This window comes from Filicampus tigris, chromosome 2 (assembly GCF_054856515.1).
Source record: "Filicampus tigris isolate MCC_2025a chromosome 2, RoL_Ftig_1.0, whole genome shotgun sequence".
Lineage (NCBI taxonomy): Eukaryota > Metazoa > Chordata > Actinopteri > Syngnathiformes > Syngnathidae > Filicampus > Filicampus tigris.
The window spans coordinates 27,833,807-27,859,465 of NC_141218.1; the positions used below are offsets into that span (position 1 = coordinate 27,833,807).

At 41.5% G+C, this 25,659-nt stretch overlaps 1 protein-coding gene across 2 annotated transcripts in view; it reads left to right on the plus strand.

Annotated features, from left to right (window-relative positions):
* The window catches only part of lingo2 (leucine rich repeat and Ig domain containing 2), a 298,342-nt gene that overhangs the window by 43,352 nt on the left and 229,331 nt on the right, over positions 1 to 25,659 (plus strand). For both annotated transcript variants that reach the window (XM_086023923.1, XM_086023922.1), the window contains exon 2: positions 21,607 to 21,654. The gene's annotated coding sequence lies outside the window, so the exon portion shown is untranslated. The remainder of the gene's footprint in view (positions 1 to 21,606; positions 21,655 to 25,659) is intronic.

Sequence of the window (25,659 nt, forward strand, 5' to 3'; positions counted from 1 at the left end):
TCTGGCAGTTGCTTGAAAATTAAGGATCTTAGCGCAGCCTAGCCAAATCTAATTTATGAACTCTGTAGGGAGGTAATTGTGTTAATTAGAGCAATGGTGTCAACACATACACATTTTTGGACATAAGCGGCTCTCGAATATTTACTTGGTTGTTTAATTCCACAGTTGATGAGTGGACAGGTCCTCCACAGACCCAGCAATTTGTATACAATGAAGTTTCTTTAATATACTGTACTACCTTGCTTAATTCACTTGTCCAAAGTGCCTATAAAGTAGTCCAAAAGTGAAATTATTTGAGTTTCAGGCCATCCAAGCTGCCGTTAAAAGCATGAATGTGATAGTTTAGGGGGACTTGAGGGAGGAAATGAATAAGTTGATGCGGTGTGAAAACATGACCTAGCATGAAAAGTGTCCGGGTCAAATAATAAGGCAGCTGACTTTGGTCGTTGCTCTTTGTGGGGTAATAAAACGCTGCTGCTCCTTTAAGAAGAATAGTCGTTTCTGAGGGGAGTCGAGCCGTCTCCGCTGGAGTTTTGTGAAGGCATTAATGAATAAAACATGCTTGCTCAGCAACATTAACTAGTGAGGAGGAAGAGGAGGAAGACGACGAGGGGTAACTTTTAAAAGTGCAGCATTCTCATAATCCATGCTCCATCACTCATTAGGACCCTATTGACTCTCCAACCACATCCTCTGGATTACTCACCCGTTCGGAAAGAGGATATAACAATAATGGCTGATCGTTTTAGCTCGCCACGTTCTCTCTCTTAAACAGACTTGATCACGCGGCCACACCCCGTGAATTACCCCTGAATGTCCTTCCGGCGTAAATTGCTTGACGTTCTTTGTGTCCAGTTCATCACTAAATCATTCATCTTGTTAGCTTGGATACAACAAAGGCATGAGCCCCATCCATTTACTGTACCACTTATCCTCACTTGGGGACTGAACTGGTCGCCAGCCTATTCTAGAGCACAAACAGACAAACCACCATTCACGCATTCACACGGACTGAAAATGTATTTATTATACTATATACTATGTTTTAGCAGTAGTAGGCAGTCCGCCAGTACCAACGGAAGGACTGATGATTATTGGAAACAAGCTAACAAAAACCTGAAATGGCACAATGCTAAAAAAGAATAACTGAAATGGCACACACACTAACAAAAAATAAACATGGTGCAAATGCTAACAAAGACCTAAAGTTGTACAAACGCAAACAGAAATTTAAAAACTGCTCAAAGGGCAAAACAGTGCGAACGCTAATAAAATTCTAAAACGGCACTATGCTAACAAAAACCGAAAAGCAGTACAAAAAAAACAAATTATAAAAATGCTAGCAATAAAATAAATTGGCACAAACGCTGACAAAAACCTCAAAATGGCACAGACGTAATTAAAAACCTAAAACGGCTCTCTGTTTGTGTCCTTCTCCTCCTCCTTCTCCGTCTCCTTCTTCTCATCTTCCTTTTCTTCTCCTTTTGTGCAGACCGAATGTGGTTTTTTTTTTTCTTTTTTTTTTTAAAAGCTTTTTGCATACCGAACGTGCCCAATGCAAGTAATATGCACAGTTGGTAGTGGCACATTTGACATTTGGAGGCAATTTTGGTCATTTGCCCATTTTGCCGAGTAGGTTGAGATGAACTATTGGGTGCACCCGCACTAGGGCCTATTAGTGGGCCGGATTAACACACACACACACAGGGTGGTGATCGGTGAAATAAAAACAATATGGGGCACATGTCATTGTGTCTGTGGAACCGCAAGTTAACAACACTGTTTTATTTGTTTATTTTTTCCTTACTTGGCCGCGTGTCAGGAGTGCGGCACCTGTGTGTGACGTGGTATCGGTTAAGTCCGTTCTCGACGGGAACTCTGTGGCGGTTAGGCGATGCCCAGCTCTGCAAATGGATATAATGTGACATGAAGATAACAGAATATGGAGAATGATTATATGTTTACATATTTTTAGTTAAGATAAATTTAAAATTAAATTTATTTTCATTATAATTATGATAATGATGTTTGGTAATGTTAGGCCAGCAGAGAAGGCCTTGCTGGACCTGAGGGAACACTACTGCTTAAAATGGTCCAAACGTTAACAAAAACAAGAAACCCATTTTGAGGCTGTTGAAATCCGTCTTGTGGAGTGGTCGGTCCCATCTTGTGTGAATGAACCACTGCTCACCCCTCCCACCCCTCCACTGGAAAATTTCACAACTTCTGCTAACAACCCATGTCAAACTAAGTTCCTCCCAGACATGCAAAGATCTTAGTCTCTCCGTCAAGATGCATCACTTCAACAATGCTTCCATGACACCAATTACTAGTTTACTTCCCATAAATGGACTGGCAGAAAAAAAAATAATTTGTGAACTTGTAACTAGTGAACTGTAGAAAGGCTGGGGATCAAGGTATCAAGTTTCAGATGACGATTTAGTCACTTACTTCCCATTTTGTGGGTGACAATATTTCTCTCTGATCATAATTCTTGTGGTCATAAAAGGCTACAGGGGGGGCGGCGGAAGCTACCGCATATCCACCGCGGGTAGCGCTTGGTGACCTATGACCGCCAACCCGCCGACCTTCCGTATACACTTTCCTGATGATGATTGATCACGGCTGTTTATTGGGCTGATGAAATGAGACCAGCCGGCGGCTGAGATGTTCTTTTCCGGACCCAATTCCTTGCCTTCTTCTGGCAACCGGGGGGCGAGGGTGTTGCTGCTGTTTCCTCATCAACTTCCTAGCAGGGGGCATCCATTTTCTCTGCTGTGACCGCCACATCGGTCACGAGGCCTCCTCGAGTCTCCTCCATATTATGCGGATGTGTAAGTGCCACTTGCAGATGTCACAGGTGGCATCGGTCGCACCTTCTCCCACTAAGAAGCTCTATTATAAATTGTGAAAATGCAATCTCGGGGTGTGCGTGTTTTCATCAAAGATATGAAGAGCCCGTAATATCTAATCAGCAGGGAGACAAGATGACCTGGGGCATTCTTTGAGAATATATATCACTGCATTTATTCAGAGGTTGCAAAATGAATAGCGATATCTCATCTATTTAAAATTTTCTGCTTTTCTGAAACTTTCTCAAGATGCTACAAGATGGCACCAAAGACCTGGCTAAGAGGAAAGCAGTAAATGGTGTCAAGACAGTATGTTTAAGTGAAAATTATTTAGTATTTTGTATATCTTGGTCAAAATGTTCCTTTGGTAGGCGTTGCGGGTGTAACCCCTAAAAAATTGTCTTGGAAGTGCCCTCCAGAATTTTCTGAAAATAAAGCCCGTTCTACATGTAATTTAGTATAAATGTCTATTACGAGATGACCTACGAAAAGTCTGAAGAAGTAATGACTGAACAGACAGACAAAGTCTGCTGTTTTGGCTCGAAGCTGACTTTTTCGAGTAATTTCAGCCATATTCAGCAATTCTTCTCTTTCTTAAGGTGGAAGTCAACACAAACATGTTTTTTTCAAGGATATGTTCTATGCAGGCCCACTAGTTGAAACAAGGCATTCTTATAAATATTGTGTTTGTGGAATAAGAGTTAATCCACCTGTTTTTAGCCATCTCTGGGGGCAGCCATTTTATCACTTCTGTCGACTGAAAATGACATCACAGTTGCTCAGGGAGCGACCAATCACAGCTCACCTGTTTTCTGAAGCTTAGCCGTGATTGTTTTTTATCTCATCAACTGTGATGTTATTTTCCGTTGACAAAAGTGACAAACTGGCTGCTCCCAGAGATGGCTAAAAACAGGTGGATTTTGCTGTTTAACTCATTCCACAAACGCAGTATTAATCAGAATGCCTTATTTCAACTAGTTGGCCTGTATAGAACTATTTTTGAAAAAACAATACGTTTGGGTTGAATTCCACTTCAAGAAATTGTCAATTTTTCTACAAAATACAAAATTTCAGCATGTAATGTATTTTTCATTTGGCAACATGAAACTTGGTAAGCATGTCTATCTATCCTGCCCAGACCCAAAAAGTCTTAAGAAACCATGCCTTATATGACATTGCAACAACGATTTTTGGGTCATTCTGCTCACTTCCAGGGGTACTTCTTTTTCGAAAAACATTTTTCGATTTCTGTAACAACATTTCAGTTTATAAGCCCGTTCTACTTAGAAACATGACACTAATAGCAATGTCTACGATTTGGAGACCCTGCAAAAAAGTCAGGAGAATTAATAAGTAATTACTAAAATTAAGAAGAAATTCTAGGGTAATTCTGGCCAATTCCAGGGGTCCGTCTTTTTCCAAAGACAATGCTCGATCACTACAAAATACAAAATGTTTACCTCTGGAGCTCATGTTGCGTAGCAGCATAAAATTTGGTAAGGACATCTGAAGAGACACATGATAAAATCTAAAAAAAAAAAAGGCCTGAAATTTCAAGCCATTTTAGTTTTTGTCCATTTTGTCAATGTGTTGCCTTTAAAGCAGGGGTTGGCAATTCCGTTCATCGAGGGCCGGTATCCTGTATCTTTTGTATGTCACCCTGCTGCAACCCACCTGATTCAAATGATCAGGATAGTTATCCAGCTTCTGCAGAGCTTGCTGATTGTATGATCATTTGTATCAGGTGTGTTCAGCAGGGAGAGATGGGAAAAAAAGCCGGACACCGTTCCTCGTGGACTGGAATTGCCCATCCCTGCTTTAGAGAATAAATTATTCAAAGGATTTTGTCCAACTGCTCAAAAATGTGTATCACCTATTTTAGACAGATCGTTTACTCCAAAAAGTTTGTCATTAGCATATCCATATTTTATATTCAGTATATCTGCTGGCTTAATCGAATAGATATTTCCATGCCGTGTGACTCATGGGTTCTTGTGTATTGCACATTCCTGTTGACAGTCCAGCCAAATCATTTTATTAATCTTGACATTTAGCCTTTGATGAGCAACAAAAGGACTGAATGCATCGAAGAACCAGCGAGATCAAAAGACTAATGAAATTGACGCTGATATCTTTAATTGCTTTTATAGTGTTGCATTAATTGTGTTGCTTTGAAGGTCACCATTGTCTGATTAGGCTCTGTGAACTTTCGCCACGATAAACTCACACATTTCTCGAGGCATTGTTTTCACATTATTTCCGCTAAAGTTGCACAAATCTCATTAAAGTGAAATATCTAGCCAAAGCAATCGTTTACAGTGTGTTAGCTGCAGCGTGTCGTGATTTTGATTAGACGTATTATTACAAACAGCCCATTATTACCATTTCAAGATATACCTTATTTTCCTACAGAAATTGACTCTGTTAATATATATAATGATCTCCCATTGTACGGCAGCCGATTCGCGGACTGGGGGAGAGGCGCATTAATGCAAATATTCTAATTTCATTCATTTCTTGCTCCATTTGCCGGCACCTCAACGATGATGGGATTGTGACTGGAACTACTGAGGCGGAAAGTAAACTGTTTTTTTTTTTCTTCCTGCTGCGGTGTGGACATTGTGGGTGGTTGAGAATCTGAGCTAATAATTCCTCAGGAGACATGATGTTTTTTCATTTGTGCGAAAAATGTGATTACATTTTAACATCTGATTTAAACGTCAACGTTTTTCTTATTTGCCAACATGGTAGGAACAACAAACTAAACAGTGGGGCATCCAGTAATTATCGTAAATTGGAGGTTTTTTTAAAAAAAATTAAGATTATGGTTCAAAATGTTAAAAAAATCATGGAAAAATGGAAATACAAATTTCTACTCTGGGCAAAGTTCTTGATTTGTTGTCAAAATTGATTGTGTTGCTTTGAGAGAGAATTCATCTCACAACAGATATAAAAAGTAAAGGAAATTTAATCAAATTAAAATGTGAGCAGCTTTTATCATCATCGTCCAAAATTTCCATAATTTACCAATGTGTAACAGACAGCAAATTAAACCATGTGTCAACGTTTAACCATTGCAAATGGAATGTTTTTTTTTTTAAATTAAAAGTATGTTTTTTAAATACAAAGATTAAAGAAAACTGTAATATCAATACCATGCTTTATGGATATTCTCATTCATCCAGATTATTTCTTTCTTGGGGCATTGACTCCATCACAACTGGATTGCTCCGTTTTTCTTAGAAGATGTTTCGACTCTCATCTGAGAAGGCTTCAACAAGCTTGGTTACGACTGACCAGTCCAACCAAAACTACCCCTTCTATTGTGAGCCATCCTCTGGATTTGTCGTAAAAAATCTCATCAAATGTACGAAAACCAACCAAAAAAAAAATACATAAAATTATATTTTTGTGAGCAGTTTTTCATAGTGAGTCAGAGAAATGATCATCAAACTTTTACTATGCCACACAAACATTAGATTACAGGGGCAAAAGCATGTCTCAATTTAGTGTCGCCCATCTGTCAATGTTACATGTGTGTCATTTGGGTTCATTTGGGCAAATTCCTTAGCAGCAGTCCGTAAAGGCACCAGGCTTAAAATGTGTTTAAAAGCTGCTTCAATACGGAAAAAAAGTCAACTTCCTGTTCAATTTCATGCATGGCTCTTCGAGACTTTTTTTGTGAGTGCTGTTGTTGTCAGGGAATTCAGCTCGGAACAGCACTGATTTGCTGGTCCAATTTAAGATCACTGTCCATTTTGAAACCCAGGTTTAAGACTGTTGGCTTTAGATATGAAGCCAGTGGGCCCAGGTCAACAGGGTGGGGTGGAGACAAGCCACTTGGACCGAACACCATAACTTCTCTTTTCTTTTCGTTGAAATTTAAGAAATTTAGTGACATCCAGTCTTTGATGTCCTCTAGGCAGGGCAAAAGTTGTCTTAAGAGAAAGCCTCTTTTTTTGCTTAGCGGGATATAGATTTGACAGTCTTCCGCGTAGCAGTGGAAGGAAATACCGTGTTTTCTAGGGATGGAACCCAGGGGCAGCGAATACAATGAGAACAGCAATGGCCCCAAAATAGAACCCTGTGGAACACCATACGATAGAGGAGCAGAGCGGGACTCAGAGGAACCAAGGCTGCCAGCTAAATAGGATCCAAACCACTCTAGAGCGCATCCAATAATGCCTACTTGGTGTTGCAAACGAGTCAAAAGAATACTGTGGTCTACCATATCGAAAGCTGCAGTCAAATCCAACAAAACGAGACATACGTGGTCTCCAGTGTCATTTGCCAGGAGGATGCCATTGAGAACACTTAGCAGGGCTGACTCTGTGCTATGCATCTTCTTGAAGCCAGACTGGAAATCTTCCATAACATTATGTTTATCCAAGTAAGATCTTAGCTGTGAGTACACCACTTTTTCCAGAATTTTAGACATAAAAGTTGGAAATGGGTCTAAAATTAGATAGCACAGGTTGATCAGGGCCATTTTTTTCAGCAGGGATTGCACTACAGCATGCTTAAAATGTTGGGGGACCACACCTGAAGACAGGCTGCTGTTGATAATGGCCAAAACCGATTTACCAATTGTCGGGACAATCTCCTTAAAGAAATGTGAAGGAATGGAGTCATAAGGGGAGCCCGATGGTTTCACAACTTCCTCCAAAATGTCAAAGAAACCGGCTCAAAGGAATCAAACACTGCTGAATAAGGAGCTTGGACAGAGCGGTCAAATGTGGCATTCGAAACAACCTTGTAGCAACCTTGTCAATGAAAAACTGCAAGAATTTATCGCACATTTCTGGGGACGATTCCGTGCAAGTCGGTTGACAAGGCTTCAGTACAGAGTCAATTGTTTTAAATAGAGCATGTGTATTTTGGCGATTTGCCTGAATCAGACAAGACAAATGGTCTCTCTTGGACTCCTTCACATTTCTCTACTAACGACTCCAGCAGTCCTTTAAGATTTGATATGAGACCTTTAGCCTGTCTTTTTTCCACCTGCATTCAGCTCTGCGGCATTCTAGTTTAGCTGTGCGAGTGCTCTCATTAAACAATGGCTCCAGTCTAAGTTTTTACCGCATAATTTTTGATGGAGCCACGGAGTCCAAAATATTAAGGCAGGATGAATGGAACCAAGTGCTGAGCTCCTCTGTGTTTGAAGAGGGAACACAAAGCTGATCAATGGCATCAGAGAACTGACTAGCAGTGAGGTGGTTAAAAACCGCGCTCGCTAGCATTAGCTCTGACAGCACTGGAAAACATTACATCAAAGAGCACAGTCATATGATCAGAGAGCACATTGTCCAAAACTTTCAAATATGAGACCGATAGACCATAAGAAAGGACAAGGTCTAAAGTATGTCTTTGTTTGTGAGTGGAGCCAGCCACGCACTGCACCAAATTGAAAGAGTCAATGAGTCGTAAAAAGTCCTTTGCCTGTGTTTTTTCAGGACAGCACGTGAAAATTAAAGCCCCCCATGAACAGGATGCGATCATATCGCAACATGATTTCGGCGAGAAGATTCGAAAAGTCATTCAGAAAATCTTTGTTGTATTTGGGAGGGCAGTATATGACAGCGCAGAGCACAGGGACGGCACTGGCAACTTCAAAGACTGTGCCCTCAAAGCTGCTGAGCTCTGTGGCGAATATACACTGTTTGCATTTAAATTTGTTTTTAAAAACAGTCGCCGATCCTCCACCTCTGCCTGAAGTTCTCTGAAGTTCAAGCATCGCACTGCACTCACCAGCACCATTCTCAGTCTCCGTCAGGCAGAGGAAATCCAAGTTGTTGGAAAGAAATAGCTCCGTCAGGATAAACGATTTGTTCGTCAACGACCAGGCGTTCAACAACGCTATCCTTGTGGGAGACTCAGCAGCAGCAGGTGCGCGTGTCATCTCCGATTGTCGGGCCTTGTGAAGCTCCTTGAGACGATTTAGACCACGTCCGATAGCGCATGGTAGGCGGAGGCCCAGCCGGAATTCCTCGGCGCAGCCGACGACGGGTATCAGGCAGCCAACAGCGGGGTCCCGAGCGAGGCACAGCGGTGGAGTACGTCCCTGCGTCCGGGAGCGAGCAGTGGACGGAGTGTGCGCCTGCTCCCTTTTTGGCCTCGCTAGCTTGCCACCACGTTTGCCTTGGCGACGCTTTCGCCGCAGTGGTAGCGCTGGGAGATGGAAGAGGTCCGCCGCGAGCGGGCAACGTCTCTTTCCAGTCATGCTCAAACGTACCCGAACTTCCAACGCCGCATCGCAAGTCCAATAAAGTTTGGCAATCATGCACAAGCAGAGTGTTTGCGAATGAAGCACCAATCAGCCAAAACAGTCAAATGAGCCGAACTGTCAAGAGGGTCGCCAAAAACACAGGCGCACTTTCAGCCATCTTGATCAAAAAAAAAAAAAAGGACATTCTACTCAGATGGAAACTAAGTGGGTGAGTTCAACTAAATGTCACAAGGGGAGTATCAAATAAATAAACTTTTAAACATAATATCATTGTAACTGTTGATTTCTCTCACAGTTGTTCAACCAATTTCAGATTGATTGTTGGCATTAGTCTCGGAGTCATTCTACACCAACATTAGTTGGCCAAAAAAAGCTTTGTAATTTAGTGTCACCCTTTTGTCTCAAAGTGTGGATGAACAATGGCTCATTGTATGGGATAGGACAGCCGCCACCCAAAAAAAAAAAAAAAAAGAAGAGGGCTATTTTGAAGAGTTTTAGTGCACTGTCATTTTTGATCCATGGCCGAAGCATGCGTGTCACAGATTATTATTATGACACGTGGGACCTGTTTTCATTTGTGGTGCAATGGCACAACATGTCTACTTTGGCACTAGGAAATTCTATTAGTGGCATTAGTCCGGTTTCTTTGTGGTTTGACCTCCACCTCTAAAATAATGCCAATTAGATTCATGATTCTTGTGTTCTTAGTATTTTCCTTGTTCAACAATGTGTAAGGCAAGACTGTAAAAAAAACAAAACAAAAAAAAAAGAGCACATTTCATTTCATTCCATTTCTCGGGTATTTCGAATTGTTTCTTAACCCATTAAGGCCTAAAGCGCCTTTCTCAACAGCTTCCCAAAAACCTAAGGTCACCTTTGGAATTATCCTTGAAAACTTGAAGTTCTCCCAGAAATTCAACAACTACAAAATGATTAATATCTCAGCCCCTGTAGCAGACAGAAACATAATTCCAAAAGAATTAAAGAGCTTGGACGTGGCTTTCACACAGGCAGAATTTATTATTATTTACTGTTTCAATCGAAGATGTAAAAATAATGTGTCAGTGCAAGAGAAGCACTATTTTAATTTCTAAAAAAATCGAGTGGTAATTACCATCCTCTATTCTGTTACAAAGACGGCAATATCGTAATTGTCTACAAACCATATCATATCATGTTCGACTGGTTCCACTGGTCGTGCACGTTGTCTATATATCACTGCCGTTACTTACTTTAATCAGAGCTCCCGGCGATCGACGGCTTCCGCCATTAGCCTTCCTACGTCTCGAAAAAATCCTATGACATCCTCCCCCGGTCTCGCGACACCGTCACGTGTATATTCTGATGCATTAAGTTGGCTAAGAGACGGATAATTGGATTAAAAAAGGACAGCGACGTATCCGCTCTCCCGGTTTGAAAGGTAGAAAGACACAACAGCGCTCCCGGCTCTAGTGGTAGAAACGCGGTTATGCGCTCCCGGGCCTAATGGGTAAAGGGCTTTGACTCTCCGAGGGTGCTTGGACCACCCGCTTGGCTGCACTGAATCGAAAATTCCCCCCGCTATTCCCTTGATACGAGCTGTATGCCGGCTTGTACCACATCTTCCCAGAAGCCTCTCAATCCTCTCTGCCGTGACATTCTTTAAAAAAGATTCACACATTAATCACATGTTCTCATTGTGCGCCAAAAATCCAATTGTGCTCGGCCTACATACGGACTCTTTTCAGCGTCCACCGAAAAAAGCAGGCTGCAAAGATCCCAGTGGGAAATGTGACACTGTTTACAAGACTGCTCCAGATTTTTTTTTTTGAAGGACTATTATTCCAATCAGGCTTGTCGACACATTGGAGCACAGTCGCCGGCAGAAAGGAGCTGAGCCGCAATTGCGCTTGCTTTTGTAGGCAAAAAATGGAAGAAAAAAAAACGTCTAACTGTCCACCACAACAGAAGTAAAACAAGAAACGTTGTAACTGTCACAGAGATGAAAGGGAAAAAAAATCAAGAACATGTAACTGTCCATCACAAAATTAAATGAAAAAAGAATGTCATGTATCAAAAGTAAGACACGAAATGGATAGCAAGTGTCGTAACCGTCCATCATCGCAGAAGTAAAACAGAAAAATGTTCAACAGTCCAATGTTTACAGGAGTAAAACGAGAAAACATCATAAACAGTCCACAAAGAAAAGGAAAAAAAACTGTATGTGGTGAAAGCCTATCACAGAAGTACAAAGACGTAATTGTCCAATCACATCAAAAATGCAAAAAGACATCATAACTGTCCATCAACCAATAAATGAACCTAAAAATCGGAACATTTTGTAACTGTACATCTTAATATTAATAAGCCTTTACATAAATAAATAAATAAATAAATAAAAGAAATCGAGACGATGCAACGGTCCATCCAGACACAAATGAAACAAATAACCCCTCGTTACTTCGCGCTTCGAGTTTCGCGGCCTCAGTGCACCACGGGTTTTCAAAGTCACATCACTTCTGAGTCAGCCTTGACTATAAATCTGCTCTACAAATGCACAACCAATATTCATAATACTTTGTGGCTGGGGTGTCGCATGGACAGTGGATGGAAGAAGCCAACGCGTTAGTGAAGATCCGGATCATTGTGCACATCCCGGAATTTAGCAATGGAAATATCCCTGCCACACTCGAAAGAAACCATGTACTGTATATGATGGATGAAACGACCGACGGAATGGCAAACAATGTCATCCCGTCGCTATTATTTTACCAAATCAATACTGAATGACTTGGGGGCGTCGCAACAAATGATGGATGGTATTTTATTGTGAAAGACACAAAGCTTTTTTTCCCCCGCCAGGAGGTTTGCCGTTTCGTTTTTCATGGTCTGTGCCTCGTGTTCGCTCCCAGTCAAACAATCTGTAATTGACATTGAAATAAGAGCGCGTAACGCATCTGCATTGCGCCCTCCCGTTTGATGTCTGCACCCGCCAGGCTGCGACATTCTAATCAAACTGTCACATTGTCTCGCCCGCTAAATGTTTTGGCGTGCTGAAGACAATAGTCGTTTTCAACTGAGGCTCGCCCGCCATTCCGAAGCCGACGCCGCTTTGAGCGTTCCCGCCAGGGGCAGTGGGTGCTCTCTAGCTTGCTTGCTTGCTTTTCGCACAGCCACACGCAGCCTTTCGAGACCATCAATTATTGAGGCTGCCAGTAGCCTTCAGGGACCTCTGGAGAAATCAGCATGATGAATGCAATCAGTAGGCAGTGATGGAAAAAAAAAAAACATATGCAGAATGCTACTTCCAAATATGGAGTCTCTGAATTAGGTCTGAATGATTAATGGCATTTGAGATAATATAGCAAAATAATAAAACTTGATTTTTAAAAAATCATATTACAATAATACATTGGAATAGAGACGGTACATTTCAATATAGCTGTCTAATGCTGGTGATATCAATACAGAGGCCTGAGTGATAATTATGATGGCGGGTCCGTGCTGTACTGATGTAGTATTGATGTCTAATGCTGGTGGTATTAATATTGTAACCTGAGAGACAATGCATTGTGAGATTGAGGTCTAATGCCGATTGTTACAATATCACATTGAAAGGTGGTATTGATGTTTTATCAAAGGACATACAGTAATGGTAAGATACATCGTTCCACCGTGAAACAGCAGACATGACAATTTCATGTATGTACCAAATTACCAATGGATGATAAGCGGTATCGATAATGGATGAAATAGTGAAGCTTGTGGTAACAATTTTAGCGTGCGGCATGGTATGTACCACTCGCTGGGTCCATTCACTTCTTCTCCACAAGCAGTACGAGGCATTCCCCGTGAAACCGTGACGAAGACGCCCTACAGCCCGGACCCTCCGCGCTCCTCAGGCCCATTCAAAAACTATTTCATTCTTATAAAATATGAAACGCCAATGCATGATGTGGCGACATTGTTATGATACCCAAAGAGATCGCTGTATGCCACAAAATTTAATATCAATTGCTGGTGTATCGATAGTATCTGGAGCAGGCTCTCTTTTTTGCTGGCGTATTAATACTTTACTCCAAGACACAGCACTGTAATATATCGCAACATTGTGATCTTAGGCTGATGGTATTGCTACTGCTCCTTAAAAGAAAGGGTAAGGGTCACAAGATTGAGAACAGTTGCTGCTGTATCAATACTGGACCCTGAAAAATAATTATACAATACATCATGGTATCAATATGTAATGCTGGTGATATCAAAACTTTAGTACTGTTCCCTGTGAAAAAGCAATCTGTGATCCGCTTTACGATACATTGCATGACTGAACCCTGACAGCTAATGTGATATGACACAATATCCATTGCTGGCGTGTCAATACAGTACCCTAAGATATCAATGAGTTCAATGGGATTTTTTTTATAGTCTGACTGAATGCTTCGCTACACCGGTCATCTGTCGTCATCGCCATGGTTTCCACAGGGATAGCGTGTCCTTCTACAATGAATAAGCATTAATGATTTAGCGTCGATAACTAGTTCAATACAAAGACCGGCGTTTTTCTCTTCGCATTCTTTTATCATCTCGCCAAAGGACAACACTTTACTGGATGGATTCAAACACTGGAGTCTAACTTTTAAAAGGACATATGCGAGGTTATTCATTTGAATGTGAATCTCTTTGTCTATAATGGTAACGGCGGGTCGGTATGTTTCAAGGTGCTTTACAGCATATTGGAGAACAAATGACACGCTAAAGGGAGCTTAACTGAATGAGACTAATAAGACTTCACCTTTACCAAGACATAAAACCACTTTTTGAACATTTTGCAGGAAAGAAGTGGTGCATTCCTGATTTTTCTTGGCGTATCGAAGGACATACAATAGTTGTGTAATATTCCATTTTTCAAGCTTATAGGGCTTCATCAATGAACAGAGCAAAGATTTTGCCAAAGCGGAGCTGGACAATATTTACACTGACTGGCCGACTGGATGTGTCGCACTAGCGTTTTCCCAAATATTTTCTTTTGACACCTGACACAACAGTAGGTACACATGTACACATTTGTAGGTTATTTAACCGATGAATGTGTCATTTTGCCTGACCCGGTACAATAAAATGATGGATGAATTATTTGATTGGTAAACTTTGTTTGAATACATTGTTCACACAATCTTGCCTGTGAACATTTCTAGTGTACCAAATAAGATACTAACAACATGATGGGTTAAGGGTGGTTGACTTCCAATGCAAAAAGTTGCAAAAGGTCTAATACAAATTTTCCCTTGGGAATGAATGAAAATTAAAACAAATGTTGATGCAGGAAGTTAGTCTCAAGGAAGAAAATATTAAAACAATAAAACCCTTTGTCTTAAACGATTAAATTGTGTATTTTTATTTGTCTTATAATCAAATGCCAGTGTCTGGAGGCCTGATCACCTGTCAATTGTGTAATCAAACAACCAGTGTAATGTCAGCTGCTTGTTTCCCAAAACATGTCTGTGAGCAAAGCCTTTCCGAATCCTGCCAAATTGTGATGCAGCAATGGGGCTAATTTACATAATACTGCTCCCTCACGGAGTTTCCCTGCACATGACTTGGCTGATAGGCAGGAGCGGAGATCCGCCACTTTCAAGCAACAACCGAATAAAACTGTCCTGAAACGGAGCTGCACAGATTAGCGTTGGCTAAATGTTATCAGTGTTAGCTTGTGGTGAACAGCGTGTGATTGTTCAGTGTAATTGTCAATGTGGCTGGGAGGTTTGCATGCGGCACATACATGGATTGGTACAGTAACTAGTGAGTGAAATACAGCAATTTAGTGATGAAAAACAATGTATGATTCACATCTTTGGGGTGGGGAGGTGTCACATTTTGCATGCCCTTAGATGTCATGGGAACGATGTTCTCTTGTTGGCACACCCCAAAGTGGATGGGGTACTGGGTGAATAATGGCTCATTTGCATGAGGCAGGGCCCGCCCCCTCAAAACAGGCTGATTTCAATGAAGCTTGTCATGCAAGTTTAAAAAGAAGTTCATCACTGTTTATAGTAAAAGTTAAAAGGGTCTATTTTATCTTTGTTGATGTATGTGAATAATCTTTTGAATAACCCTGCATAAATGAACACTTCCCTCATGGGCTTTGCCGGTAATAGAATGTGACAAAGTGCGAGCCTGTCTGCCTTTTTAATAAGATGCCAAGTGACATCATTAACTCACATTATGCCCCAAACACCACCAACCAACCAAGACATGCAACCTTAAACACCTCGGACACCTTTTCACAGCGTTAACGCCTTGTTCGGCTAATCCCAATAGACTGGGGCCTCCCACATGAACGACAGTACATAAAGCTACAGGCAATCGTCACGGTTTTAAATAGGGACCAGAGTGCCATGAACTGTGCAGGTGTGGAGGAATGGCTAGCGAGTTGCTTCATTTAGCTGTTCACAGCACCTTGTCTTGATGCAGCAGCTTGTGCGTGCGTGCGTTTGTGCGCGTGGGTGTGCATGCAAACGGATTTCCGCACACCCGTCTACGTGTGTGTATGTCCTTGTCTCTTGATGAGTTGGTCTGCTCAGTTTGTGTTCACGTGTTGGAAACTCACCGTACAGCTACAGACCAGTTGTGAACGAGTTAACAAGTTTGATTGTTAGCTACACGTTCCTGCTAGCCAGAGGCTGAACTGGGCTGGATTTTTTTACGGATTTGATGTGTGTTTGAAGTGCAAGGCAGTCATATTCCAGTCCATTAACAAATACGTTTTGGAACCTCCTATTCCTCTGTACTGTGCCAAAAAATCTGAATAGAAATGTACCATAGCTACTCTTATACACCTAGTAACTAGTAATGCAGTAATGGGACCGAACACTGCCATGAAATGTGCATTATTGCCCCCCCAATAAGGTTGTATTAAGAGTTCTAACCATAAATACACCACAAACTATAGTCATGACACACTTTTGCATTTGAAAAATATCTTTTCAGGAGATGCCAAAAACTGTATTTTTGTTCAACAATTGGCATTACATCAAAGAAAGCAAGCCATTTTCAGCACTTAACATTGGTCAATAATTTGTAAAAAAAAAACCAAATAAATATATAAATAACAGTCACACATGTAGACTGACGAAAAGGTTAGATTTGTGAAAAAATATTCAAGTTACCAAATTGTGACATTGGAGGTTCCGGCCCGACGCCAGCGATAAATGTCTTACAGATTATTCGAGTTTGAGGAAACTGACAGGAGGTGCACATGCACATGCACATGCACATGCACATGCACATGCACATGCACATGCACATGCACATGCACATGCACATGCACATGCACATGCACATGCACATGCACATGCAGCCATAACTCTGCATGGCTTCCCCCGCGAACCCAGGCTAAGCTTAGCTCCTCCCTAACATACAAAGATCTTAGTCACTCAGTTGAGATGTTTCACTTGCATAATACTTCTTTGACACATATGACTACTTTTCTATTAGTTATGGCTTAGCATCTTGGGCAATATGGAAAGAGCAGAAAAACCCACGATGAGTTTTTCAGAGAATATAGTGATCGCTCATTTATTGTGGGGGGCTGCGTTCCAGACCATACCCGCAGCAGGCGCAATACGCGATATAGCGACCAAATTATTTTTGTATTAATTACATATATTACAAATTTTCACACATACACTGTAATATCATTACACAAAGTATGCAGTTATTATTTTTGTCCACCTCCGGCTCACCATCCTCACATTCACAGTTACTGTGACGTTTAACAAGAACTTGCCTTCAAAAGGTTGGCCTGACCTGTTGAGTGACATGGACGTGAGCGTGGGAGGGTGTACAGATGGTCGGCTGTTTACTGACTTTAGAGTTAGCCAATGTGTGTGTAGAGGGACGGCATCAGTTGAGGCTGTCGGCAGGCCGGCTAAGAATATGCTTGTGTTTATTGTATTCTCTTACTGTTTGTTCAATAAAGCGATTGAAGAGCACCAGTGGCTGTTACCATCCTCCCTCTATTCTCACCACCTGTTATGGATTACAGTTCATTTTAACTAGAAGTGGTAGGCTAACAATGTTTACTTTGCCTTAGGTGTGCAGTTGTGTAACTTAAGCCAGTTCTACTTTGCAAAAGCCACATTGCACTTTATCCTTTTTTTTTTTTTTTTAATTGTGAAATTGATCCTAAACTTTGGATATTCTGGGCCCCATTTTCATTGCCAACCTAGCGCAAAGTGCAGTCTAACTGTGCACATGGGTGGAGTTTTCTCTGCTTTGGGATTTTGATTGACAGGTGCGGTTAAAAATGGGCATTTGCGCTGTTGTGAGAGTGAACAAAGCCGACTTGATTCCAGCCCAGTGGAAGTGGCTCATCTCATTGCCGTTAAATTTAAATTTATTTTCTATTTATGAATGAAATATAATGACATACACCATTAGGGATGTGCGCAACTAGTTGTTTAACTGTTTAACCATCTACGTTTTATTTAACGTTTAGTATTTTACTAGTCGGTTAAACGCTGCATTAGTATCACGCAAATTGTTCCGCACGCCTGTGCCCCGGTACACAAGCTGAGCACCAAGAGAGAGAATTGCTCCCCCCCCCCCCCCCCCGCCCACATAGTAGGGGGCGGCGACTCGAAGTTTGGGGAAGAAAAGTACATTCTGAAGATGCCGAAGCTACCACGAAAAACAACGGCACCGTTTGGCAGTATTTTGATGCAGCAGATGTCAACAAGGTCGTCTGTAGGCTTTGTAAGCATAAACTCGCTTACAACCACTCTCTCAGAGCGATAAGAAACCACATCCAAAGTAAATCTCGATGTGAACCAGCAGGTCGATGGCAGCGGGGCCAGGCAGACGAGCATGAGAGCGTTTGTTCCAGCCAGGCGCTGCGATGCTCACCGCACAGCAAAGATTACCCAACTAATTTGTAAAATGACGCGATATGCTGCCGCTTTCTTCTGTTGAGGGCAAACGGTTCGAAAATATTGAAGCTGTATATCGAGCCTGAGTAGGCTACGTGGTGCCAAGGCGCAAAACAATAACGCCCCGACTCGAGAGTAGCCATAACCAAATGAAAGAGGAGATACTACGAGCGTTTGAGCGGGTCAGCTATGTGGCCAGTGCCTTAACTACAGACGGAAGGCCGTCCATAGCCACCGACTATATGACTATAACGTGTATAACGTATTTGGACGAAGGACATCCCCGCAGCTGTGTGCGTCATGCGTCTTGGAGGAAAGACACACAGCTGAAAACTTGGCTGCTCTCCTGCGGAGTGTGATGGGTACATGGGCACTAGAAAATAAAGCCGTCGCCAGTGTGTATGATAATGCACCTAACATATGGCGAATGAGACCCTGCTGGACTGGGAGTCGGTACCATTACTCATTACATTATTCATAATAAATGCCATGCATTTCATTGGCAAATGTATCAGAAATGTATTTCTCTTTCAATTGTTCACTTTTATTCAGTCAGTTGTTGTTACATCAATAGAATTTAAATTAACAAACTGTCCTGAATGTTTGGCCTGGAATAGGCCCTACTGTAAATACACAAAACATTTGCATTTTAAACTTTGAATTCAATGTATTAAATTTCATGTTTTCTTGCTTATAGACTAGTCGACTAGTCGCAAATAAAATTAGAGACTAGTCGGCGGGCAAATTAGTCGAAATTCCCATCCCTAATGCAAACACACCATACATCAGTGGAGTGCAGAATCTGTCTTCCTGCACCTGGATTAAATCCACCAAAATTGCTTTACACCACAATTTAGACCTGGTTTCACCTGCTCTAAAGTCTAGCCTGAGTACTTTCTGTCACCAAATTGTAAATTGGTCTGGGGGCATGTGTGATAGAAAGGCCCTCGGTGTGCCAGAATGCCTAACGAGGCGCAGTGCGGTCCGGCAAATTCCCTAACATGGTGAACTAGACTTGCCCCGGTACGGAAATTAAGATGTGCCAGTTTTTTATACCAAGCACATGAAAATTGGGCCTTATGTCTTTTACGTATTCTTTCAACTGTCTGGTGCCTTATCCCTACGTGATGCTACATTTACTGTCAGTGTCGGTAAAAAAATAGCAATGTAGATAGATATAATCCACAACTTAAATACAACAAACCAATCAGTGACGCACTGATCCGCCAAAAGCAAACAGCGATATTATGAGGGACGGCTGCGCTTTTGCTCAGGAAAAACAATGATGAAGTTGTAAATAGTGAACCACAAATGCCGGGGCTTTCACAGTATATTATTTTTGGAAGTAACATAAGTGCATTGCATTTAGCTATCCTGTGAATGCAATAAAATGAATTGAGAAAACAATGATTGCAATAAAGATATAAAGGTAAACGCTTCTGTGCGAGTTTCTTTTTAAGAGTAAAAACCTCGACACAAAAGTGACATATTTTTAGTCGACAATGTTGTTGACAGCAGCGTGAGGCTGCCTGGTGCTCGTGTTAGCACCCGCGTAGGGAAAAAAAACATCAAAACATTACGTGCGTGAAAAGGCTTTTTTGCACATATGCGCATCTTTTGTCAACATAATGGCCCATTTGGATCCATTTTACATTGCTCATCTCTCGGTGGACTCGCTTCAGTTTGAAGTCACATGATCCCACTGAAAGTAAAATGTTCCAGTTGATGCTGCACATTCACATGCTGTTTTTGAGGGATTACCAGTAAACACTTCATGAAAACTTACTGATTGGCTCATAGAAGACATTTTCCAAAGCTAGATCCTTGCAACTTACCTCAAAGTTGCTGCTTCAAATTAAAATGGCAGATTTTCTGTTCAATTTCATGCATTTGTCCGTGAAAGTTTTTCATGTGGTCTTTTATCATAGACATGCCTAGCCAATTTCATATTAATTAGTGAAACTGGTCCGGGGGCCAACACACACACACGCACGCACCCCCCCCCCCACACACACACACACTAGACAACCTTTAAAAGGTTTTCGCAATGTAGTATTGCCGCCATTCTGTCGAGGTTACCTGCTTATGATTGGGCTCATTTAGACGAATCCCCTAGTTGGAGTTTGTCAAAGCTTGAGCCCTCTCAATAGGGCTGCTAGATTATGAAAAAAATGTTAATCGTGATTATTTTTGGTAATAATTGAAATCCCAATTATTCAAATGATCATTTATTTATGGGTACAAATGTGCCCAAAATGTTTTTTTAAATGGTTAAACGTAAAAAAATATAAAGAGAAATAAATGTAAATACGTTCCTTTTCGACCAAACAAAATTGATAAAATTAGTTATTATAGTTTTTTTTTTTTTTTTTGGAAGGTGCGAATGTATAAATTAGAGTATGATTTCCTTGTGTTTACAAACAGTGCGTTGGATATAAATGAATATTAAGAATCATTTTTTACGATTATGCCAATTTGGTAATCATGGAGTGTAATAATCGTAATTGTAATTGGATTTCGATTAATTGCACAGCCATAGCTCATAGCCTCTATGCTTTTTAGACACAGAATTAGAAAATTCTGATTTTGAAAACATTTTTTTTTTTTTTAAATAATGAGATCACTGCCTACATTCATTTGTTTGTATAAGCATAATGTATACACTGTACATTTATTTGCTCCAAGTTTTTACATTACATTACATTACATGCCATATTCTTGACCTATTTGACTGCATTTCGTGTCATCCATTGTTGATATTGACAATACATTTGCATCGTTACGGTCAAGCACATATGTTCATTTAATTGATAATGACTCAACCTAATATTGCTTGTCTCTGTGCGTGTGTGCATGCGTGTGTGTCTACTCTTCTCTAATCCGCTCCCAGCTAATCGAATGCCTCGTGAAATTGTGAACAAAATAATTCACACTCTACTTATTTTTGAGGTTCTCGGTCTGATTGGACGTGTTCCCATCTCGAGCCACGGTAGTTTTAAAACAAGGCTTATCGACGGTCTTATTTGTCAAAAGTTCCACTACGCCCGTAATGATTTTCAAGGAGGAGCGGAGGTGCAGTCAGCGCTTCAATGCTTTAAGCCGTTTCACACGTCAGTAGACAGGTGGCTATGCCCGTATGTTTACTTGCCTTTAAGATGGAGTTGGTGAGCTACGTGGTTTTTTTTTTGTTGTTTTTTTTTTTTTTTTTTTGTTTTTAATACCGGTGTTAAAAAAATGGTATTGATACGTTTTTGACGCCAAAGAATCGAGGTACGGTACTGGTATCCCGTGCAATACTAGCGGGTACATGTTCTAGAGTCTAGAATCTAGACCCCTAAAATATGTGAACATACCCCCCACCCCCTGCAAAAAACACTCCTTGAACATTAGGTCAGTAGCTCCCTGAACATAACTTAGTACAATTTATACAGTATATTACTGAGTGTCCTCTCTCAAGTGATGAGCATTCATATTGTCAACCGTCGTGACACCTCATACATTGAGAGAATAATGACATGCTTTGCCAGATGTTGTGTGTGGGCGTGGTGTGTGTGTGTGTGTGTGTGTTTGTATCCCCAAAGCTTCGCTATTGCTAATGGATGTGTCTCTGTTTGCCTTTCAGGCTGGTTCAGGGTGGCAGTCATCACATTGGTGTTTCTACTCCACTAAGGTAAGTTCATCTCTGGATAAAAATGCTATGCTGCTGGAACACATGTATTTGGTATTTTTCGGTATAGTACCGAAATTAGAGAACTCATAAGAATAAGAAGGCCTTTATTGATCCCACAGTGGGGACATTTTCATCATGTGGAACATAGTGTACTGTAAGGGACAGGAAGTAAAACTGCCTCGTGCTCTCGCTGTATTTTGGATTCAAACACAGTGCCGCTCAGCCTCTGGCTAGCAGACGCAAATTTTAAATGCCGTTGGTGTTATTATAGCATCGTAATTGTGACAGTCCAAATTTTTACTGCTGCACTTGACTGTGTCATAAAGTCATACATTTTCTAAAAAAAAAAAAAAAAAAGTAAAATATACTTCCTTTAAAATACATGTGATTAAACGTTTAAATATTTAAAAATGTCAAATGTGTATGACTACTGTTATTTTTTTTTTATTTCAGACAATAACACATTCCTCCTCAATTTTGAATTGACCATGAATCTTAATTTGCTACAAATGTCATTAATTGAAACTTTTTTAACACTCTCAATCATTCCTTTACATGTACTAAAAATAACAGTTGTTTTTTTTCAGCTTTTTTAAAAAAACTTTATTTTAATTAGTCATTTGTATGGAAAATGGTTTTCTAAAAATATTCAGAAAAATCTTGATCTATAGTCCTTATGAAAATTTGTTAATTAAAAAAATGTTTCAATTATTACGCAGTTGTGTTGAAAAAAAAAGTATCATTTTCAGAAAAAATCTCAACTCCAGGATTAAAATTAAAAATGTAATTGAAAAAAAAAACGCATGTTTGCCAGGAGCTGCCATGCCAAGAGCTTTGCTTTACTTGGCTGTACTTTGCTTTACTGGCTGTACTTTTCATCTACACCTCTAATCTTGATGTGCACACACACACGCGCACGCAAACACGCGCACACACATACATCCACACACACTTCTCATTTATCTAAACGGAGCTTCAGGTATGATGGCGACTGCAGCTTTGGTGGGCGGCTCTTCAAAATAGGCCAACAGAACACGCTGTTCTTTTTCCCACATTCGTCTTATGCGGATCAGTCGCAGTGCATTTAGAGACGCCATTAAAAATGTATTACTTTTGGGCTGCTCACCGTTACTGTACATGACTCTGCAGTGTTGCCATAGCAATAGAATAATCCCTTTGATAATGATGTCGCCAATTAGTGTCTATTTCTTAAAAGTTGCTGTAGTTGTGCACAGCTTGCTTGGATATTGGTCAAGGGCCAAAACAAAGAGTTGTTTATGTACCATAAATAAAATTGGCTATTGTTGGCAATACTTGAACAGCCAAGGTGGCTAACAATGTAATTTCAAAACACGATCCTCTGACTTTGAATGGTATGAAAAAAGTGAGAAATTAATAATAAAAATGCATATAGAACCCATAAAACTATATTATATCTTGATGGGAAGTCAATTTAGTGACCAAAAAAAACAAAGAAACTGAAAAGTGTTGTTTTTAGACATTGGTAAATTACATAAATAAAATATATTTAAAAAAAAAAATCATTAAAATGTTGGGGAAAACATCTTGAATTTACTACCGAATTTTCCGGACTATAAGCCCTTACTTTTTTCCCAGGTTTTGAACCATGCGGCTTATATAAAGGTGTGGCTATTCTGTAGATTTTTCTTCCACCACTAGGGCCCTATAACCGGAATTACAATACAATACAACACAATTGTCATTAACAGGATGTGACTGCAGGTGGAGGAATTCAACAGGCGAGGGCACGATGCACCAGGTTATGATTAGGTGGTATGCGTACAGCAATCAAAGGTGGTGGATGTAAAGTGACAAGCTGGAGTGGCAGCAGGCATTGAAATGAAGATAAGAAGCCTACTGTTTATTTTCTCCTGGTTCTGTTCCGTTTTATTCAGCAAAGTTGCTGCCGTGTTCAAAGGCACTGTTAGGAAAGAATTTGTTCGGTAGAGGTGGGCGATACTGGGAATTGTACAACAACTATTTCAGAACAAAGGTCAAGAGAGTCAAACAAAAATAAGCAGCAATGTAACGAAAATAAGAATATAACAATGTCAAGTTGACAACTATAATAATAAGAATAAGAATAAGAAAGCCTTTATTGATCCCACAGTGGGGAAATTTTCATTGTTACAGTAGCAAAGATATAGGTCACACAGGGGCGGCGGCATAATGTGGCCATTAATGTATAACATTGACGGCAAACATTTAGAATCAAACCTATGTAGATATACGCAGTAACATGTGTATATACACATGTGTATACACACCAACCTACATCTACATAAAAAATATGAGGAACACTCATTTCGGCCTGTACATAGTACAGAGGAAAAAATACTCTAAGTGACAGTGCTGCAGTGCTGTAGTGAAATGTAAGGAACAGCATTGGATAAAAATAAAACTAGACTAACAGTAGTGGGGAATGTTGAGTATTGCACGGTATTACAGTAGTGGGGAATATTGGGTATTGCACGATATGAGCTCAGGTGCAGAACTGCACAATTGCACTAATGTCCGCCAGTTTGTAGAGACTACACAATGTTCTTGTTAAAGAGTCTGACAGCAGCAGGCAAGAAGGAACGGCGGAATCTCTCCTTTGCACAGCGAGGGTGTAACAGTCTGTCACTGAAGGTGCTGTGGAGTGCTGTTAGGGTGCCCTGGAGGGGGTGGTCCGGGTTGCCCAGCATTGATGACAGCTTGGCCAACATCCTCCTGTCCCCCACCGAGTCCACAGAGTCCAGGGAGCAGCCCAGGACAGAGCCGGCCCTCTTGACCAGTTTGTCCAGCCGCTTCTTGTCCCGGGCCGAGACGCCGCCTGCCCAGGTGACCACTCCCTGGAAGATGACCGATGCAACCACCGAGTCATAAAAGTTCCTGAGGAGTGTCCCCTGAACCCCAAAAGACCTCAGTCTCCTGAGTAGGAAGAGTCTGCTCTGACTCTTCCTATAGAGGGCGTCTGTGTTGTCGCACCAGTCCAGTTTATTGTTCAGATGAACACCCAGGTACTTGTAAGTTGAGACTCTCTCAACATCTGTTCCCCGGATGTTCACTGGTGCAGGTGAAGAGTGCTGGCGCCTACCGAAATCCACCACCATTTCTTTGGATTTCCCCGCATTGATCAGGAGGCGGTTCTGCTGGCACCAGTCCACAAAACCCTGAGTAAGTTCTCTGTACTCCCGATCATCTCCGCCTGTGATGAGGCCGACAATCGCAGAGTCGTCAGAGAACTTCTGCAGGTGACAGGTAGGGGTGTTGTAGTTGAAGTCCGAGGTGTAGAGGGTGAACAGGAAGGGAGCCAAGACAGTTCCCTGTGGGGCCCCCGTGCTGCAGAGGAGCACGTCAGACACACAGTCCTGTGTCCTCACATACTGTGGCCGGTTTGTGAGGTAGTCCTGGATCCATGTGGTGAGGTGGTGCGCCACCCCCGCCCGCTCCAGCTTGTCTCCCAGTAGGGTGGGCTGGATGGTGTTGAAAGCACTGGAGAAATCAAAGAACATGATCCTCACAGTGCTCCCCGCCTTCTCCAGGTGGGAGAGTGAAGTGTGGAGGAGGTAGATGATGGCATCATCCACACTGATGCCAGGCTGGTATGCGAACTGGAGTGGGTCCATTGAGGAGCTCACCAGGGGGCGCAGGTGGACAAGGACCAGTCTCTCCAGGGTCTTCATCAGGTGAGACGTCAGCGCCACTGGTCTGAAGCTGTTGAGCTCCTTCGGGTGGGGGGTCTTTGGCACCGGGACCAGGCAGGATGTTTTCCATAGCTGGGGGACTCTGCCCAGCTTCAGGCTCAGGTTGAACATGTGCTGGACAATTCCACACAGCTGGTCTGCATACCTTCCATTGCTCTGTCCTTTTCTGTTGTTGTAAAAAAAAGTCCACACCGCCCTCCGCTTCTTGTTTGGCTCTATATTGCTTTAGGTTCCGGCCGCTCTCTCATTTTCCCGTCGCCCTCTCTGCCAGGGAGGGGCTAAAAGTGTGCCTGAG